This window comes from Notamacropus eugenii, chromosome 2 (assembly GCF_028372415.1).
Source record: "Notamacropus eugenii isolate mMacEug1 chromosome 2, mMacEug1.pri_v2, whole genome shotgun sequence".
NCBI classification, from domain to species: domain Eukaryota; kingdom Metazoa; phylum Chordata; class Mammalia; order Diprotodontia; family Macropodidae; genus Notamacropus; species Notamacropus eugenii.
In genome coordinates, this window is record NC_092873.1 from 272,631,210 (window position 1) to 272,648,368 (window position 17,159).

Here is a 17,159-nt window from a genome sequence, read left to right on the forward strand (position 1 = left end):
CATTGAGGTGAGTGTACACACACACACACACACACACACACACACACACACACATCATTTGGTTGTGGTTTAATCATTGTTCAGTCATATCCAACTCTGTGTGACCCCATTTGGGGTTTTCTTAGCAAAGATACTCGAGTGGTTTGTCCTTTCCTTCTCCAGCTCATTTTACAGATGAAGAAACTGAGGCAAACAATGTTAAGTCACTTGCCCAGGGTCCCACAGCTAGTAAGTGTCTGAGGCCAGATTTGAACTGAGGAAGATAAGTCTTCCTGACTCTAGACCTGGCATTCTATCCACTGCATCACCTAGCTACCAGCTCTTTTTCTGTTAGACTATAATAATATTCTGGCTTTAAATTTAGGAAATTATGTAGATAATTTAGTAGATGTTTATAAGGCTGTCTCTGGGCAAATTTGCGAAGTTGCTCACGTTTGTCTTTAGCAAACTCTTATCTCCCCTTTCAGTACCTTTGGCCTCATGCCTGGTCTCCTTCCTTCCTCCTCCTCCCATGTCCAACAGTTCCTGCTAGCAGTTATTTTATCTCTAATAAGGTCTTAGCGGATGACAGCATGAGGTGTTAGACTTCCTATGCATATTTACACAGCATGGGGGATTGTGAAGACTAAGGAACATTTACATTCCAAAGTAATAAATCCAACAACAGAATTTCAGATACCTTGACCCGGCAGTAAGGGAGATATTTTGGCCCGGAGGGCAGTGACCAAAATGTTCCAAATTTTATCAGGTTGGCAATTGCCTATTCTTTATAATCTTAAGGAAAAACATGATGCTTTTATAGGTGTGGGTACATGGGCAAGTCCATATAGATACACTGCTACTCTTACGCTATTATTGTCAATATTAATAATAATTATTATTATTATGGCAGCTAGGGGCAATGGATAGAATGCTGGGCCTAGAGTCATTAGGAAATGAGCTTCAAATCCAGCCTCAGGCACTAGCTAGCTGTGTGACCCTGGACAAGCTGCTCTACTCAGTTTGCCTCAGTTTCTTCATCTGTAAAATGATGTGGAGCAGGAAACAGCAAACCATTCCAGCATCTTTGTCAAGAGAAAACCCCAGATGGTTAGTCTGGATTTGAACTCCCATTTTCCTCACTCCTGGCACAACACTTCTCCAGTGTGCTACCCTCTGGCCAATAATCAACCTTAATATGGCACTTTAAAAATGTGCAAAGCACAACATTTATTACCTTATTTGGTTGTCACACAGCCAACGTGAGTGCCTAAATGCTACGTATATTGTATTACCATCCCTCTTGTGTTGTGATCATGTAGTCAGACATTCGTCTGCAAATTCTAAAGCGAGCACTCATTGCATTAATGTTTGTCATTCTAACAATTCACATTCAGATATCATTTTAAGGCTTATAAAGCATTCCTTCACAATAACTCTATGAAGTGAGCACATAATGTATCATCTGTGTTTACAGCTGAGGAAACTGAGACTTGAGTAAGGTGTATGTTCGTCCTTCGTTGCCAAAGAAGACCATGCCATCAGAGAAATAATGACATGACTTGCACTTGACTTTGCTTTGAGTGAGGGAGGGCTGTGCAGGTCACCAGCCTCACTTCTCCTCCAGAGCCATCTGAATCCAGTGACCAGATATTCATCAGGATGACTGAAGATGACCCAGGATGAGGCAATTGGGATTAAGTGACTTGCCCAAGGTCACACAGCTAGTGAGTGTCAAGTGTCTGAGGTGAGATTTGAACTCAGGTCCTCCTGACTCCTGCACTGGTGCTCTATCCATTGCACCAGCTAGGTCACACAGCTAATAAATATTATAGGGAAGATGAGAGAGAAGGATCAAGAGCTTATGTGTGCCAGGCACTCTGCTAGTGCATTACAAATCTCTTATTTGATCCTTGCTGCAACCTTTTAGTAGTTCCTGTCATTATCCCCATTTTCAGAAGAGGAAACTGAGGCATTAACTCTAGGTTAAATGGTTAATAAATGTCTGAGGTGGTGTTTGTACTTGAGTCTTCCTGACTCCAGGCCCCAACATTCTATTCACTACAACACCTAGCCATCTCCTGTGTTATAGCCATGATATAAGACCAGGTATTCTGATTCATTATCGTACTTTTCCTACCAATCACCGAGCATTTATTACACCTCTATGTATACACAAAAACCAAAAAAGAAAGTCCCAGCCCTGAAGGAGCTGGAATTCTATACATACTCATATAAGTACATAATGTGTGGGGTTGAACATGCGACCAGAGAATAATACATAATATTGGAAGAACTGTTATCAGAAAAGGAGTAGTTGTACAGTTTAGTAACATTTTTGATCCAGCAATAGAATTACTAGGCCTATACCCCAAAGAGATGAAAAAGGAAAAAGATTCGTGTATACAAAGCTATTTATAGCAGCTCTTTTTTGCATGCTAGTAAAGAGCTGGAAATTAAGTGGGTACTTGTCAATTTGGGAATGGCTGAACAAGGTGTGGTATATGAATGTGATGGAATATTATTGTGTCAGAAAAACCTGGGAAGACTTGTATGAACTGATGTAGAGTGAAGAGAGCAGAGCTAAGAAAACAAATCATATAATAACAACTACACTGTAAAAAAACAAACAACTTTGAAAAACTTAAGGACTTTGATCCATGAAATAACTGTGATTCTAGAAGACTAGCAGTGAATGTTGCCCCCATCACCTGACAGAGAGAAGATGGATTAAATATGCAAAATAAGACAATTTTTTTGCACATGACTGGGAATTTGTTAAAGGGGTTTTGTGTTCTTATTTTTTCTCTGTCACTCGGGGAGAGAAGAGAAAAAAAAAGTTTGTTAACTGAAAAAAAATAATAAAATCCCAACAACACACAAAAAAGGTATAGATGAGGTTTTAGAGATTTCTCGTTTCATCTCTTGAGTTTTAGAGGTAAATATATTGCCACAAACTGGGGTCCCTTTTAAAAAAATTACCTGGTTCTAGGGGGTGTGTGTGTGTGTGTGTGTGTGTGTGTGTGTGTGTGTGTGTGTGTGTGTGTGTGTGTGTGTGTGTGTGTATTCACAGCACTGTAGTCTTTTAGTACACCTTTCCAATTTTCTTGTTTTCCCTAGTTTATTGGCTTCATGCAAATGATACATTAGATTGTAGTTCCTCTAAATAGTGTGGAGAGAGGACTTTCACATTTAGTTATTTGGATGTTAGTAGATGGGGTTCATTTATCAGCTCCCAATGGTTCAGCTGGCATCTCTATATAGGTTCCTCCCAAATGTAAATGTCTAGTCCTAATTGTTCCCTGACCCAAACTCCTATTCCACATTTCACAGCCACCTAATCAATTTCTTTATCTGGATGTTTTGTAGGCAATTCAAACTCATGTCCAAAGTAAAATTCATTCTCTTCCCCCCTTTTGCAAGCTTTTCCGTTTTTTGTAATGGTACTACCATTCTCTTAGTTACCTAGGTATACGACCTTGAAGTTATCCTTTATTTTTCAGTTTCTCTGTATCATCATCCAAATCTTATCAACTTGACTTCTACAAATTCTTCAGCATCCATCTCCTTTCATCCATCTACTCATGTGGCTACCATACTAGTTCAAACCCCATTAAACTCTTGTCTGGACCAGTGCAAAAACCTTCTAATGTCTCCTTGCTTGCAAACTCTCTGCTAGGTATCCCCTGCCTGCCTATAAAAAAATCTTCCTTAAGCACATTATTGCAGGGCAGCTAGGTGGCACAGAGCATAGAGTGCTAGGCCTAGGAGTCAGAAAGACCTGAGTTCAAATCTGGCCTCCAACACTTGCTAGTTGTGTGACCCTGGGCTAGTCACTTAACCCTGTTTGCATCAATTTCTCATCAGTTAAAAAAAAAAGCTAAAGAAGGAAATGGAAAACCACTCCAATGTCTTTGCCAAGAAAACCCCAAATGGGGTCACAATGAGTCAGACACAATGGAACAACATTAACAAAGCTCATTATGTCCCCAACAGGAATCTTCAGTAGCTCCACATTGCCAGTAAGATCATATATAAACTCCTTAGACTTCACAATCTGGCTTTCTTCATACCTTTCCAGATTTCTTTCATGTTACTTCCCTTCACACACTCCATATTCTTGGCAAACTGTCACCAAGCTTTTCTTCAAACTCAACATTGCATCTCCTTCCCCTGTGATTTTTCACAGACTGTTCACCATGCCTAGAATTCTCTTCCTCTCCAACATGTTAGAATTCCTAGATTCCTTTAACATCGAGCTTCTTCACCACCTCCATTTGGAAGCCTTTCATGATAATCCCAGTCATTGTCCTCCTTTTTTAAGTTATCTTACATTTGTCTAGAAATCAAGCTTATACTCAGTAGACTGTTTAAGAAATTTTTTTGAGTACTGTTTTAATCTTTGAATAAAAAACAGTCACTGTCCTCAAGTAGCTCACAGTCTATTGAGAGACAACATGTACTTGCAACTGGATATAAAGATATATCCAGGATAAATTGAAAATAATCAGCAGAGAGAAAATAGAAGAATTAAGATTGACAAAGCCTTACTCTAGAAGATGAGATTTCTGCCTGTTATTTAATGGAGATGAAGAAGGAGAGCATCCCATGTATTTGGGGATAGTTGGTTGAGAGATGGAATGACAAGGAGGCCAGTGTCATCGGATCACAGAGTTCATGATGGTAGTAGGAGTGGTGGAGTATGTAGAGCCTAAGAAAAATTTATATTTGATCATGGAGTAATGAGTGCTTAGTAAATATTTGCTGAATCAAATGGAATTTAATTGAAACCAGCAAATAGTTGCTGAATAGACAGGTAGAATAATTGAAAGAGCATTTATTAAGAACTTATTTTTGCCAAGTTCTGTACTAAGAAGATACAAGACAATCAGGCAAGACAGTCCTTCTTTTCAAGAAGCTTACATTCTAATGGGGAGAGATAACACTTAAACAGGAATTAAAAAGTTGTAGGGGGATATTCTGGGGAAGCATGGTTTTAAGGTGGTGCCTGGGAAGTAAAGCAGAAATTTGATTTTGTATAAGATAAAGCAGGAGAAAGCTCACCTATCAGAGCCCAGGGATTGAGTCCAAGTTTCTAGTTGGGAGGATATATACCTGGCATTCTGCTATGGAACACAGTCTCTCCTCAGTCCAACCCTTTCTAAAGTATTACTCAGCATGAATCATCCTCCTGCTCAGAACACCTCCAACAGCTCCCCATTGCCTCTAGAATACACAGTCCAAACTCCAAGGTCAAGCATCCTACAATTTGACCCCTCCCTTCCTCTCACAGTTATGATTGATATCTCCCTTAAATAAGTCCCCATTCCTTTTTTAAAATTATGGAGAATACAAATTCAATCCAACCCCTTTATGAATAATTTTTGTTGTTGTTCAGTTATTTTAGTCCTGCCTGGCTCTTCATGATCCCATTTGGGGTTTTCTTGGCAAAGATACTGCAGTGGGTTGCTACTTCCTTCTCCAGCTCATTTTCCAGATGAGGAAATTGAGGCAAACAGGGTAACATACCTAAGCCAGGGTTACACAGATGGTGAGTGCTTGATTTGAACTCCGGTCTTCCTGACTCCAGGCCTAGTGCTCTATCCACTGTGCCACCTAGCTAACCCATTCCAATCAGTGTTTTCTACTCAATGCTCTCTAAAAACTCCATATGAATTTCTATCTCAGAGTCCTTGCTCAAATTATTTCTCCAGTCTAGAATGACCTCTGCTTGCTTTCCCTTTATTTAAGGAGTTAGAGGAGCTCTGTCCACCTGTGCCAGTAATTGTGTTGACCTGAGCAAGTCTCTTACCTTCCCTGAGTCTGTTTCCTCATCTGTAAAATGGAATGATTGGACTAGATGACCTTTGCAAAATATTTATGAGAATGATCTATTCACAAGGAGGTCATCCTTGAAGAAGGCATCAAAATGGAGCAGGTAGACTTTCCCAAATGATATTCCACTGCAGAATTTAGCTTTATAGTCACATTGTTCACTGAAAAATGTAGAAAAATACAAAATGGAACTTGATTGTTTTAAAAAGCACTTGGAGAGCAAACGACTGCTTAAAATGACCATGCATTGGAGATATCTTGTTGGAAAGGATTTTACTTTCTAGAATCAAGTAATATTTTAAAGAAATAATCAGTACAGATTGGTCATATATTCTCTATATTCTGTGATTATAAAGATGCATTCCATTGTGGGTAAAACCTGGCTGTTTGCTTCTTATACCTTCATTAGGGACAGATTTTGTGGAAGCTGGAAAGAAGACATATGGGTTGTTTGTTCTTGCCCTTAAAATTTTAAATAGACTGAAAGAATTTACAATGTCCCTGCCAGACTCTGGCCAAGGGAAGAGAGTTTGTATCATCTGATTAGATAACAAACTTCCCCAAACTCTTGGTATTGGGAATATAGTAGGGAAACTCCATGACCATTTGGAGCTGGATTTCCTTCCTGGTCTTTCTTTCAACTCACTATTCCAATAGCACCCTGTCATTTTCATGAACTGGTCATGGAAAGCTTCCATTCTTCATTTTTATTTCCTTACTCTTTTAAAAAGCAATCGGGTAAAATTGAACGCAGCAAACTATGGACTGTCTGTATTGTTTTGGTCCTTATGTCAATGGCCAAAGTAAAGGGGACAGGGAAGGCAAATATCTGCATAATAGCGGCAGAACCTAGCAGACTTTGGGGACCCTTTTCTTCTTTTGTTTTTGCCTGGGTTATCTGGGGAATTGCCTAATCTATTTTCTGCTTGTGCAGGGCTAGTCTATGTCTTTAACCATAGAACCTTGTCACTCAGGCACATGTATCATACCAGTCACAAACACCAATAAGGGAACTGCTCTAATTTCATATCTTGACACATTTTATTTCCATGTGGACCATTCTGTGAGCCAGCTAGAAAGAAAGATCTAAGGGGTAAGGGATAAATGAATGTAGAGAGACAGTAACAGACCCTGAGACTGGAAAGGGGATCCAGGTTGGTAAAAGTGTAATTGAAGGTCCATATCACACTACCCTGAAAAGAGACTTTCTAAAAATAGTTATTGATGCTGTAAATATTAATAATAATTAACATAAAGGCATAGTGGATAGAGAACTGACCTTGGAGCCAGGAAGACTTGGGTTGAAGTCCTACCTCTGACACTTAACTGGCTGTGTGACCTTGGGCAAGTCACTTGGAGTTCTAGACAGCTTTCTAAGACTAAATGTGGTAAAGGAGGCACAAAGTTGCATTGATAGAGGGAATTTCCTATGCCAATGGAATCACAGATCTACTTCCTGGTCCTAGCCTAATAATGATAATGAGAGTAACAACAGTAACAATAATTTATTATTATTTATGTATTTGTGTATGATTTGTTTATATAAGGATCATTTTCACTCATATCACACAAATATTCAAGAATATGTTGTTTCACCCTTACTTTCCCAACAAAGAAGTACATATTATTTTTCACTCCTATTTGCTGCACCCCCCCTTCCCCCTCCCTCTGCCCTCCCCCTCCCCTTCTCTCTCTCTCTCCTTCTATCTGTCTCTCTCCTTCTGTCTCTCTCTGTCTCTCCTTCTCTCTCTCTTTCTTTCTCTCATTCTTATAATTTTTAATGGAAATGCATGTAAAGCCACATTTCATTAAATCTCTAAATGGGTTTAAATAACAAGAATAAGTGAGCATTTCAGATTGAAGGGGCACTCTCCCTTTAAAATGAGACTGAGCGTCAATCCACAGGGTTTGTGGTTGTACCCAAATAGAGAGAGACCGACCACTTCTGATTTAGCACTGACTGGGCCTATCGGATCTCTTCTTAATGAGGTTCAGATCTGAGGACTGGAGAGGAACAAAACAGGGCCATGTGATAAGGTACCGAGCGTAGTAATTGGACCAAACTGAGGCAGTTGTGCTCCTTAATGGCAGCTACAGGTAAAAATGAAAAGGCTGTCACTGCAAATAGGCCTCTACATTTTAGGTTTCCCTTGTATCCAAACAGGTGTAGGGCAGAAACCATACTGATGCCTTTGGTGCTTGCCTACTCTCTGGACGCTCCATAGCTGCCTTTCATTAAACTTAATAACATGATCATTTCCTCTGCAGCTGAAAATCCTTTCTTTACAACATTTGTTTTGCCCATGTTTAACTTTTTGATTTTACATGTGTGTACATGCGTGAGTGTACATATATATTTAATTGTATATGTGTGTATATACATAGCCTTAAAATTTTATTTAAACTTCACTTCTTACAATGTACACTCATCCTGAGTATTTGATAAATTGATTGTTTATCATTTTTACAATAAATGCTAATGAAATGAAGTTGCTAATGGGCATTAAGTCTGTCTCTTTCTCTTTGGGCCTCAGTTTCCTCAAATGAAAAAAGATAAAATTATCTCTGTGCTGATTTCTTGCCTTATCAGATCTCATTATGGATCAATAATTCTTCATTAGAAACATAAATAATCACACGGACAGAAACCCTTGCATCTGGGTTATCATCTTGAATTTCATCTTGAATTTCAATATCATCTTGAATTTCAATCTGAGATCCAATTTCCATTTGTAACTTCTCTTAAAAGTTATCTAATCCAACTCCTTCGTTTTAGAGCTGAGAAAATGAGTCCTGGACAGGTGAAGGGTCTTAGTGCTAAATGGTAGAACTGGGATTAACGTGTATGTCTTCTGTCTCCAAATACATCCCTCTTTCCCGCTGCAACTGTGCTACCTTTCAGGTAATACGTGACTTTTTGGGGTGGAGGGATGGAGAGCTAATATCTTCAAGATGCCTGTTGGATTGGTGCCCTGGATATGAAAAAGGGATATTATCAGAATGTCTTCATGAGAGGCACTTCAGGTTGCCTCAGATGAGTCATATTGATGATCTACTCGATTTTTTTGTTTTGATAGCTTATTGTATTTGAGGCAGTGTTAGTGCAATGAACAGTGGACTTGGAAAGAGAAGACCCAGTTTCAATTCTGGCTCTGTCATTAACTAACTGTGTGATCTCAAACAGATTCAGTTTCCCCATCTATGAAATAGATTTTAAGGATTAATAGGATGAATAGAAAAGTGCCTTCTATGCTGTGAAATACTCTATATGTAAGGTACCATTAGAATCTTTTTAAAAAATAATATTTTTCCCTCAGTTGTTAGTATAGCTGATTTGTCCCTGACAGATCTCCGCTATGTGACCCTGGCCAAGTCACTTAATTCTCAGTGCTCTAGGCTGCTAAGACTAAAAGTTTCAGAGAAAGTGCTGAACTGCATCATTAAGGGGAATTTTCTGTTCTAATGAAATTAAAAATCTATTCCCTATGCCTACTTGGGTCAGAGGGAAAAGGAAGTCTATTAACCAATCAGACTTCATCCAAGGTGGTCTAGAATTATAGGCAGCAGAATCACATTTCTGCCATCCTTAGGAGGATATTCAGGGTTTATGGGTGGTAGGAAGGTTGGGGAGTGGGAGCAACACATTTTTCTAACTGGTAGTTTGAAACCAGGTCCTACTTGAAAGCTTTATTGTCTCTTCGGTGGATTAGGAAAATATTTACCACTGTGTGTGAATTACAGGGAATTGGGAAAGGAAGTAGTCCAAATGCCAGATTGCCCTGGAGACTCGCCCCCATAAATGTGCTCCTGTGTGAGGTACCTGCGAGGTCAAACTGGGTTTCTCGTCATCTTCCATCGCCTCTCCCTACTAGCATTTGCCCTCTGAGCTCATCTCCCATTTACACTGTAGACAGTGTGTATAGACAAAGTTATTAGTATGTTGTCTTTCTCGTTAGAAGGTGAGATCCTTGAAGGCAGCAAAGCGTTTCCTCATTTTTGCAGAGGTTGGCATGGTGCCTGGCACATAGTAAACTCTTAATAAATACTTTCAGATGAATTGGCCAGGAGAGAGGCTCATGGAACCGTATGATATCAATACTGTTTTACTCCTACCTCTCTATTCCCAAGGCATCTCCCATGCTGCAGCTACACTTGGGATCACTTTTGTAATGACACCAATATTATGATATTAGGTGCCATCTGTGATGACAAAACTTTTTTTTTCTGTCTCTGACACAGCGCTGCTATAATGCTACCATACTAGCAACTTTGGGGAAAAATGGAGCCCCTGGGGTCTCATATTTATACTATTCTATGCTATTAACATGAAATTAGAAGAAACATATATTGATTTATTAATTTAATATATACTTTTCTGTTAGTCTTCAAGAAAGTATGAAATAGAAAGTTTGATTATGTTTCCCCCATTTTCACTGTTCCAACTACTCTTGTAAAAGCTATTATAACATTAAACATTGACAGAAATATTATTTATCAAATAAGGATATAAAATTGGAGCAAATCCCCTGCTATCACAATTTTTTCCCCTCGTCTAATTCCTTTGCCACTCTAGGAGGCACCAAGGGAACATGAATCAATGGAATTAAATTTTTATTCCTTTTGCTCATTTTCTAAGAATTTCCTGATTCTTATACTTGCAAGACTTGGTCTAGATTTCTGAGGGAGGTGTGGAATCTCAGTCTTGGGTGGGTAATTTTCCTATGCAATCTCCAGAAAAGAATTGTTCTGATAGCTCTTTCAGTTGTATGTGTAGAAAGTGGCCCTAGATTCTTGAGAGTTATGATAAGTCCAGCAACAGATTGTATCTGTCTGTAAGAGGACTGTCCTATTTGGAATGAGAGATGGTCACCACAAAAAAGTTGGCCACTACGTGATGAGAAACTGACAACGATAAGAAAACAGACTAAATGCTAAATTTCCATTACAGGTTGACAAAAATAAAGAATGTTGTTCAAGGTAATTCAATATCACCAAGGGATAAACTTAACCAAAGGCTCATAGATATATTTCCATGGAACTCTTGGTTGAGAAACCTTGATTTGAAGGATAGTTAAAAGATAATACATAGTTGGATGGTAAATATAGTAATAGAGTCAAGTGGTTTTTGATGTTATGACCCCCAGCTGGTAAGACCTCAATCATTATGAGAGTAGAAACCAAATAGGGATTCAGTAATACCTTCTTTATCAAGGGTGTCTAGGCAAGGAGGAGAAAGCAAGAGAAGGAACAACTGACCCCGTAGATCAGGCAGCATTGTGATTGGGACAGAATGGCAGTGCAGTGTATTGAAAAAGAATACTGGACTTGAATTAAAATTGTAAATCTTAAAAACATTATGTAAATGTCACCACTCATGGTGCCAATAAGAAGAAGGCCTAACTGGAGCAAACAAACCAAGTAAGTGTACCAGTATGTATTTCAGAACCATGACATCCAAGTTAAAAAGTCAAAGGAAAATAGGGGAAGAAGGATACTCAAGGTTCAAGATGTAAGGTGAATCATCCATCGATGACAGAATTTCTGTGCAGAACTAATCCTTTTTAAGTTGGGAATGCAAAATGATTTAGTCTCACCTTGATGTCTTAAATTTCTTGCACCTTAGTGGACTCTGGGCTTAACTTCTTAAAGTACCAGTGTGAGAAGTATGCTTTGTGGTAGGAAAGAAGCCATGACCAACAAACAGAAACCACCTAGACACGGTATTTCCTTATAATAGTTCTTTGACATCTGTGAGCTCTACAGCATGAAATATTCCCTCTAATCAACTTTTTAAAGACAAATTTGGTGTGGAGAGACATCCCAGAACACCTCATAATTGATAGGGAGACAGAGATCTTGGGAAATCTTGAGATTTCTTCTGGTGAGGCTTTGTGGAGGAAAGTAGCAAGATAAAGCAAGGCTAGGAAAGGACTTACCTGAGGTGTGATTGTGAAGAATTAGTAGAGTTGGAGAAGTAAGGAAAATCTGGTATCTTTCTAATTTAACTTTTTATTTATCATAACAATATGCAAATCTCCAATTCTTAATATATTGCTGAAGTAGCACCACTAATAAGTGGTATAAAGACTCTAAATTTTAGTGCCCTGAAGCAAAGCCCTAATTTTACCACTCTAGTTATATCTCTGGATAGAGTTGAAAATTTGTGAAGAAGGTAGCTTCTTTCTGACTGCCACCTCGTAGCTGGAACAGGATTTTGGGAAGGGTGCTTAGGAAGGATATAGTATGCTGAAAGCAAACTCTTTTCGTGGGTTTAATCTAGGGAAAAGGGATAACCTAGACTTGGCAGACATACTTGGTCTACTGAACCTGGGGATTAGGCATCAGTAATATTTGTGTGTGTGATTTTCTACTTGGGGACCTTGGGTTATGTGGCTCAGGTGTTAGCTTCCTTAAACCTACCCAGAGCCAGTGTATCACTTAATTATTTATCTAGTAAGGAAGCTTAATTAGATAATTTTCTAAGTCTGAATGACCTTGTCAGTTACTCTGTGACACATGCACCAAGGGTACTCTATCTACTACTCAAGGCCCAGAGAGATTAAGTAATTTTGATCAAACACACACATAGATATACATATACATATATAATGTATGTATGTGTATGTGTGTATATATATATAATGTGTATGTATATACATATATATGTATATATACATGTGTGTATATACATATATATATGAACAAATAAATAAAAAAATCCACATGTACCAGAAGTGCATGGGTTTTTTTTGTAAATCTTTATATATTGAAATGTTTGCTGAAGATTAAGTTCATAATAAGAAAAAAATTGTGTGTGTGTGTGTGTGTGTGTGTGTGTGTGTGTGTGTGTGTTCGTCCTTCGTTGCTGAAGAAGACCATGCCATCAGAGAAATGATGACATAATTTGCACTTTACTTTGTTTTGAGTGAGGGAAGGCTGTGCAGGTCACCAGCCTCACTTCTACTCCAGAGTCATCTGCATCCAGTAACCGGATATTCATCAGAATGACTGGAGATGACCCAGGATGAGGCAATTGGGGTTAAATGACTTGCCCAAGGTCACATAACTAGTGAGCGTCAAGTGTCTGAGGTGAGATTTAAACTCAGGTTCTCCTGACTCCTGTACTGGTGCTCTATCCACTGCACCACCTACCTGCCCCATAATAAGAAAAAATTAAGATTATACCAAAGATAATAAAGATAACTTGATATTTAATATCTGGATGATCTTGTTTTTAATTTGAAGCCTTTATCAAATCTTAAATCTCCTTGAATATTATATTTTTTATTCTTTACTTAAACATTAAAAATGAATACTTTCCATATATACACATAAAAAGTGGAGTGTTTATGAAACTGAGTTTCCATTCCATGCCATTTACTTAAAAGCAGAATAACTTCCACAAATTATTTTCAAGATTGTTTTGCTTCTTTATGCTTATTCTTTCTACCCTTTAAAAAGAATATCTCAATGGCCTTCATTTTTGACATTACTGTAACTAACCACACCTTCTCCTCAATCACAACCCATTAACATTTAAAGATAGAAGCCTTGTAACAAATAAGCAGAGTCAAACAGAACAGATCCACACAGGAACCACGTCCCAAAATGTGTCTCTTTCTGCATCTTGAATCCATCACCTCTCTGTCACGGGGTGGGCAACTTGTTTCACCAGAAGTCTTCTGCCAATGTGATTGATTATCACTCTGATCAGAGTTTGTTAGTCTTTCAGAATTGTTTTTTATTTATTGTGCTTTTGTCATTGTCTAAATTTTTCTCTTGTTTCTACTCATTTCATTTTGTATCAGTTCATACTTTCCAGAATTCTCTGAAATTTTTCAGTGTTTTTAATGGTACAATAATATTCCCATTCCATATGGTACATTTCATGTATCAATATTCAGTTATTTCTCAAATAATGGATACTCCCTTATATTCCAATTCTTTGTTTTTATTTTTTTGTTCTAGATTTGTTTTGCTTGTGACTATTGTCACCAGAATTCTTTCTTCCTGACCCTCCCTCATAGTTCACACTTGTTTCTATGTTGAGTTTGATATATTTCAACACCAAATGTATGTGTGTGGGTCTGTGTGTGTGTGTGTGTTCAACTCTTTTTTAAGTCAGGTAAGAGTAGGGTTTATTTCATATCAAAATCTCCCAACTCCTTCCAGTCAAGACCCATGTTCTTCTTTCTCCATCCTTTGTACACGACTGTATTGCTTTTACTATCCCTTTCCTTATCCCTGTTAAAAATCTTCAGAATAGACAAGCTTATACTCAGGTCCTCTGTTTTTTCCTTTTTTAACTCTCTTTGAAGACATTAAGGTTCTACAAGTATTTCTTGTTTCTTCTCCATTACGTTGCTAACAGTACATCATCATATAGCCCCTTCTAATGGCTCAAGATAAATTTGCAAGTCTAAGTTTCTCTTGACTTTTTGGTTCATATTTCTTTATTATCTAAATCCATTACTTTTCTTTTTCGTTAATTTATTTTTAGTTTTCAACATTCACTTCCACAAAAAATATGAAATGCTTCATGAATTTGCATGTCCCATGTCATTTTGCACAGGGGCCACGCTAATCTGCTCTATATCATTCCAATTTTAGTATATGTGCAAATGAAGCAAGTACACAGATTTTTAAAAGTAATTTATTTATTTTTAGTTTTTAACATTCATTTCCACAAGATTTAGAGTTCTCCCCTCCCCTCCCCCCTTCCCAAGATGGTGCACAATCTAATATAGGCTCTATTTATACATTCATATTAAACATATTTTCACATTAGTCATGATGTATAGAAGAGTTAGAACTAATGAGAAGGAACCACAAGAAAGAGAAAACAACACAAAACACAAAAGGAGAGCCTAAAGTTGCTTCCATCGGCATTCAGACTCCAAAGTTCTTTCTCTGGATGTGGACAGCATTTTCTATCATTAGTCTTTTAGAGCTGTCTTAGATCATTCCATTACTGAGAAGGGTCAAGTCTGTCAAGGTCAGTCATCGCACCATGTGGCTCTTACTGTGTACAACGTTCTGGTTCTGCTCATTTCACTCTGCATCAATTTATATAAGTCTTTTCAGGTTTTTCGGAAGTCACCTACTCATCATTTCTTATAGAGCAATAGTATTCCATTGCATTGTTCATATTTCAAAGTTCCTACTCAACTCTGGGCTTTTTATCAGAAATATATAACTCTCTAGATGGTTCTTTTTTTTTTTTTAACTCTATAGGATTATATCCCAGTTTTGTACCATGGAATTCTTGGTTATTACCTCCTATCTTTTTGACTTGTGTAATTTTGTAGACTGAGCTTGCTCTCACATACACTTGTGCTCTCTATCTCTGTCTGTCTGTCTGTCTCTCTTCCCCCATCCCTTCCTATGAGGTCTTTTGTAATCTTTACTGCGGTTCCCTGGTATTTGAGTTTTTCACCTTTTTCTTGCTGGATGCTTGCAGCACTTTTTTTTTCTTTGATGTAGAAGCTTTGGATTTTAGCTATAAAATTCTTAGGACTTTTCCTTTGGGATTTCTCTCAGGAAGTGAATTTTTTCTATTTACTGTGCCCTCTGATTCTAATAGAGCTACACAGTTTTCATTAACAACTTCTTGAAATAGTCCAGGCTCTTTTTTTTCTTTAAATCATGGTTTTCAGATAGTCCAAAGATTCTTAAATGATCTCTCCTTTACCTTTTCCAAGTCAATTTTTTTTATATCAGATATGTTACATTTTCTTCTATTTATCAGCATTTTTATCTTATTCTACTCTTTTTGTGTCATCGAGTCATTGATTTCTTTTTGGTTTTTTTGTAGTTTTTCAGGAGTCTGTTACTTGGGTAAGATTTAATAATTTCTGTTCCGAACTATTTATTGTTCTTCACATTTTTTCCTCCAGAGCTTTTCTTTCCCTCTTTCTTTTTTTCTTTCTTTCTTTCTAAAAATTTCTTGCTTCATTTCTTCTAGGTATTCATATAGTTTTGTGGAAAATCTATTTTTTACTTTGAGTCTCTACTTGAAGTTGTCAGGCTATACTTTTTCTTAGGTTTAGATATTAAGTATCTCTGTATTTGCAACCATTTATATAATGGATAATGGGTTCTTTTCTTACTCATCTCTCCAGACTGAATTCCTAAACTATGTCTTTATGCTAGGACCAGGTTTGTGCTGGACTCTTGGGTAGGATGGTCAGCTTTACTTGATTTCAGAACTGACTTCCACTTTCCCAAGCTGATGCTGATATTTAGGGACCTCTATACCTTTTCAGTACAGAGTGTTGAGGACCTCAAAGCCCTGAGATGTCACTGTCTGAACTGCTATCTTGCACTGATCATACTTCCTTCTTATAATGGTCACTGATAGTTTTGTTGGGTTCTAAGTTTCTTCACTATGAGTTCCTGGCTTTATGCAGGAGCATTCCCTATTCCTTCTACTTGTGGATAAAGAACCCTGCAAGCTACATTTGTCTTTGCCCTGTCCCTGGTCATTCTGGGAAACTACTGGCTTGTTTCCTTGATATGGTGCTGGCTTTGCAGATGGCCTGTCTCCTTCACCTTTATGCTTCTGGGTAACTTTTTATATAGTTCTGGGATAGAAGAAGTCAGTTATTTTAATTTCTCTTTGGATTTCTCAATTGCTATTTGACCTGGTATGAATTTTGCCCACCCTGCCCCCATTTTTTGCTAGAGTAGATGGGGGGGAATGGATCTGCCTGCTTTCAATTCAAATGGTCGTCTTGGCTGGAAGTCTCACTGAATATCCTTAAGCAATATCCTGATTGCTTTAGAACCTGATACTTATTAGCAAATCTAATAATGCAATAACTAGAAATTTGAAAGGACCTGGATTGATAACACACACTGTGTTGAAGGCATGTGGTAAAAAGGGAGTAGGAAGAAGAGGGAAGGGTAAAGAAAGAGAACACGCCATTTCACCATTGAGTTGATTCATACACGAATGACATTTGTGCTAACTAGGTGCTATGTTCTGAAGACCTGTGAATTCTGTTGAGGTCCTCTATATTCAGTGCCCTAGAAATTTAACACCTAGGGGTAAGTCACTGGTCTCTCATCCTAGTTGCAGCTTCGTTACATTCCATGCATTACATGGTCCTGTGCTGTCCTGTGTCAAACTTGATAAATTCTATAGAATTATATTTCTCCTCAGCTACTCTCTGGGATAGACCAGTTGTACCTAGTTAGAATGCAAAGAAAATTGCCGAATAGTTATCTGGGGCATTTAGAACCATATGCCTCCATGATATGACGTATTAGTACTTGGGTTTTCTAAACCATATGTATGACCATATCACCTTCCTTCTCCAGTGACTTCTAATGGCTACCTATTT

The 17,159-nt window shown here is 37.9% G+C and overlaps 1 long non-coding RNA gene and 1 pseudogene across 1 annotated transcript in view; one reads left to right on the top strand and one right to left on the bottom strand.

Annotated features, from left to right (window-relative positions):
* Positions 1–17,159, top strand: part of LOC140527271 (uncharacterized) — a 196,501-nt gene that overhangs the window by 146,312 nt on the left and 33,030 nt on the right. The gene's annotated exons all lie outside the window — the stretch shown is intronic.
* LOC140530562 (U6 spliceosomal RNA) lies at positions 14,336–14,450 on the bottom strand (annotated as a pseudogene).